The sequence below is a fragment of the Adiantum capillus-veneris genome, chromosome 19 (assembly GCF_014529385.1).
Source record: "Adiantum capillus-veneris isolate H3 chromosome 19, ASM1452938v2, whole genome shotgun sequence".
In the NCBI taxonomy this organism is placed as follows: domain Eukaryota; kingdom Viridiplantae; phylum Streptophyta; class Polypodiopsida; order Polypodiales; family Pteridaceae; genus Adiantum; species Adiantum capillus-veneris.
Genome location: NC_140949.1, coordinates 10,722,915 through 10,728,172, shown reverse-complemented (window position 1 = coordinate 10,728,172; position 5,258 = coordinate 10,722,915).

Sequence of the window (5,258 nt, the reverse complement as noted above, 5' to 3'; positions counted from 1 at the left end):
ATTTTGGAAGGAATATGTAAAGACTGCTAAAGAATCTAATAACCTAAGCTTGTCTAAAGTCATTAAATTCTGTAAGATGGACATGGATAAAAAATGATATGGTCCATTGATACCTGTAAAACACATCCAAGGCTAACTGAATTGTTGTCTTGTTTGGATGGATGCAGGTAAGGACTCTATCTTATCTTGGAGGGTTTTCTTTTCTTTGGCAAACAACATTACTGTGATGAAATACCCACTGAGGAACGGGGAAGTTTTTTATTTTTACTACCAACCTTACTGAAAGAGGATATCTTTCCTACATTCATTGTACCTAAATAATTCTGACACTGAGTTATTTTTGTACATATCAGTTCATTATTCCTTGGCTAGCTGTCTTTTGAATGTAAAAATTCAATTGTGTCTTATTAGTTAAGATTTAAACAGCTAGACACACATCCTATACATAAGGTTTCTTCTCTTCGGGGAAACCGGGATGCTGGCCTAGGAAATTATCGTAGGAATGGAGCTCTAAATTGGACCCACAGTCCATAAATCCTTCATTGGTAGACTCGTGTTAGGTGGCCTCTTTTAGAATCTTTTCTGGTTCCCTGCTCACGGCTACCATAGTCTCAAACTTTGCCGGTTGAAGGTTTGCAGGACCAAAAAGACTTTACAATATAGACACTTTGATAATTTTTATGTCACCTCTATTTCAGGACTGCTCACGTTATAGAATGACAGCTCGAATGAGTACTAATCGCAACCCTAAGAATCATGCAAAGATTCTTGATCAGATTAAGCTCTACCTTAAAGACCATACACCAAAGGATGCCCTAGCTGCTAGAACTAGACCTTTCCTTGCTAGGAAAGCCAAATTATGTATCACATACTGTGGCAAGAAAAAGTAAACCTGACCTCAATGTTTTTGCAGACTCTTACTTTATCTCAAGGATTGAAAATTACCGTGGAGCCCCTCTCTGTGGCCTCCTCTTTAGTCCTCAGATGTATTAGCAGTTTGGATGCTTTAGAGCTTATTTATGATTCTTCTCTTGTTTCAGAAAAAAACTTTCTGTCTTGCATATGTTATCATTTAATGACTGGGTAAAAATTCTGGCTACATTGGACAAAGAATCCCTAGAAGGTGTTAATCTGCTATCCCAATATATTTCCCAACTTCCTGTCCTTGCTTCACAATACCAGCAAGAGGTTGCCCCGTTCTCCTCATCTAGAGCTAAGCTGTCAAATTTCCTTAGAAAACTCTGTGGGCTTAACCCCTCGTTTGTCTGCACCCCAAATACCCCCTCCATCCCTCCAACTGGTGGCATTTTCTGTCGAGATAGTGCAGCACTAGAAGCAATAAGAGAGTTTCAAAATAATCTTTGCTCTCTCAATGATGTTAACCTCCTTGAGATGGTACCTAAAATCTCAAAAGTCTTTCTTGTCTTACCAATAAGACATATAGAAATTGAATCTCTCGGAGTTGACCATCAACTGTGGGTTCTACCAAACAAAGCCGTCTTGGCTCCTATTATTAGTGAAACCTGGGTATACTTGGCCAACCTTCCCGCCTCAACAGTGGAAGACTGTAAACTCAAGATTTTTAAAGGTGGGCAATTCTTGGACAAGGGAGAACTGATTAAAGCCCCCTTTAACCTTCATCTTATCGACCACTCCGAATGCCCCTCAAATGCTGGATTGTACATACGTACTAAGGGTAGCATGGAATTTGCAAAAAGTAACCCAGATTTCTACACAAAGTCTATCTGGAATATCTTTCTTCCCTATGTGAAATGTGCCTGCAGATTTCTTGACCCCAAACTACCTGTGAATCAAGCATCATGTGGTTTGATCATGTAATATGGTATATCCTCAACCTTTGGATCTGGTATTCCCAGAGAAACCAGTCGACTTTCATCTATCCCTCATCTGCTCTTGGCTAGGTGGACAGGTTAAGCAGATTGTGATTGCACAAATTGCCTTTAATATCTTCCGAGGTCTTATGCATGATATTCTGAAAGAACTTAAAGCTGATGAGCCCAGTCTATACCTCACCACTTATGCTAACTACAAAGGAGTCAAATTCATCACTAATCTGCTTAAACCTTGTATTGAAGATGATGATTCTCCTGCTCTAAAAAGAGCTAACTCTTTGGCGTCTCCCAACTCTTTCACCTCGTTTTTACACCTAGCTCCTCATCTAATCGAGGAAAGTCTCGTAGCTTTACAAGAGGGAGAGGCAGATTCCCTACAATCAGAAACTTCCCTGAAATCTAACCCCTGAATATATTGCAGATCTCTACAAACCCATGTGGAAGAAAAGTTCTCAGCAAAGATGATTCGAATTGTGGTGCTATCTACATACACAGTCTGTTTCACAACATACTTCTCGATTGGATCATACCAAAAAGTCTTTTTTGTGAGTGCTTTGACTTATTTTTTGGGAATCATAAACTGCTTGACAATATTCTCATTGGATGGAAATACCATCATCCTATAAAAGGATTAGTTTTAAATAATGACTTTCTTAGACAAGAAACAATCCCTTACTGTACATGCATTCAATTTACCTCATTTTGCAGGGATTTTGAAGGATTTGGGAACCATGTCTGTACTCAGGACCTCAACATTATCGATAATGTCATAATATGTAAGTTACTGGTCAAAGGACTCAATCACATACCCAACTATCCAAAAAACCCTTACCTTGGCCTATCAACTTTACTTAGTTGCCTCACTGACCTTGTTAGTGCTCTCCGACTGGAGATGACAATCCTATCGGACTTAAAGGAATTAGTGAAGGAATGCTTCCTTCACAAAATTTCTCTACTTCCTAGAAAGTGGCTTTCTTCTGATAGTTCTTGGCTTACACCTTAGCTAGCTTTTGACTTTCAACTAATCTCAGATAAATGGCTGGTGGTCGGGCTTGACAAAAGCTCTAACTATCCTACTATTATGTGCAAATACCTTGCTTGGAAAGGAGCTCGGGATCGAGTATCAGGAAAAGAATTCTTTCATACCAACAAAACGCCGCAAGATATCTCTAACAAGATCTCTAAACATTTAGGACAGCTTGGTTACTCTATTGGTAACACCAAGTTACCAGTACTATTTCCTACATATAAATTCCACAAACATAAATTCAGATGGATATCTGATGCCTCTAACTGTATCTTCAGAGATATCACCAAAGATATTACTCTTTGCCTCGATATTATTCTCATAGAATTAGAACTCATTTGTACAGAGAAGCAGAAAATCTGCAAGGATTTCCTAAATATCCAATACAATCCCTTCTGGCTGACAAAAAATGCTACAGAAGTCACACTCAACCTTCCGCAACATATTTTCCACATCTTTACAGCTGATATTACACAATGCTACGAAAACATCCCACTTAGTGGGGATCTTGGCCTTAAGACGGTTTTAGCCTAGGTTATTAACTTAACCAATGCTAAAAAAAAAGCATCATTTTATCTCCCTAGCCAAGAAACCTAGATGGATTCAAGCATCTCACTCCGTACACCCTCTACACTTCAATGAAACAAAACTTTTCTCCTATATTTTTTGGCTGTTGAATAACTGTACTATTATTGCAGGCGGTTGCTGCTTTAATCAATGCCTTGGCATCCCTATGGGCTTCTCTTGCTCACTGCTTATGTGTAGCATTTACCTGGCTTTTTTTTAGTACAAATGGTGTCTTAAGAACATGGAAACTAACCACAAAAAACTTCCACTATTCAATCTCACTTTTAGGTATATGGATGACCTGCTTAGTATTAACAACAGATTGTTCTCTACGGAGATTGATCAAATATACCCCCACTGCCTAAGAATTGAGCCTACTTCCATCCCAGAAAATTCGACTCTAGGGAACTTTTGCAAATCAGCCCAATTTCTTAACCTTTCAATATCCCTTCACTCCCCATCTACAGGTGGATATGACCTTAGATTTATCTGGAGAAAGGATCTTCTTAAGCTACCTCACATAGAATTCATCAAGAGAAATAGCAATAGGCCATACAAAGCCTCTATATGCTCCTGTATTGGCCTTCTTTACTTAATATGCTACTCTTCATCTACACCCTCCATGGCCTGGGAAGAAATATCTGTACTAATTAAAAAATACTGCCTTAACGGATTTAATCGCAATCATAATCACAATCAAATCCGTAACACCATCATTCAAGCTCTCATTCGGCACAATTGGCTTGGACTATTATTCCAAAAAGAGAGTCTCATCTCTCTCATAAGGTAGTAGGCACTTACACAATGGGCCTACTACCGACTCATTGTGTGTGGTGCCTGGGTTAGGGCGGGTACACACACACACACACACACACACACACACACACACACACACACACACACACACACACACACACACACACACACACACACACACAAACACACTGTGGTACTATAAAAACTTTAGGTCTTTTTTTCTCCTTCTATATAAAATTTCAACCCCCCCCCCCCCCTTCCCCCTTTAAGCACTCATGGGATACTGACTAATAACATGCCACTTATGACCTATGGGACTATGCCCTTGCTTAACATTGTCTCTCCTAAAGTAATGGGCATGAGAGAAAACGCCGGGCTCTCATTACAAATGGTAAGCGGCCTGCACATCCTTGCTATGGATCTCCCCTTGCAAAGCTTTTTGTGCATCACTTGATGATGCTACACAGCAGGGCGGCTTGCCTCTCTCATCGATCACGCTCAGGAGTATGCAGTCCAACCTATAAAAAAGGCGAGGGAGCACCTTGCCCCTCACTTATCCTGTGTGTATTTTTGTTGTTCTGACTAAAAGCAGTGTACTGTTTGCGTCACTGTCCGAGCTATGGAGCTCATTGCTCAAAATTCCCAGGTTTTTCTCTAGGCCTTTTTACCCCACGCCTGTGCTTAAGAAAAAATCTTTGAACATTGGTTATCTGTTGCTTCTAGTAGTAAAACATTTGATTAGTACTGCTTACAGTAGCTCTCATAGCATACTAATTTGTTTTGGCAATACTCTGCGTAGACTGTTTTTTTGACAAAAAACCGTTGTAGCCCTTAGATATGGTAGCAAGGCATTTTTTGATTGATAAAAACCACACCTAATGGGACTTATTAGAAGGATTGGGGGAATTTGCTATCGACTGGTCTTGAAAAAAAACTGTGCATCATCGGTTCTCTTGGCTTGGCTTAAGCCGCTGCAGGTCTTGCCGTTTACCGACCTAACTAAGGTTTTTTTAGAAAAAGAAAGGGCTCTGTTTTAGCGGATACAGGATTTTCTT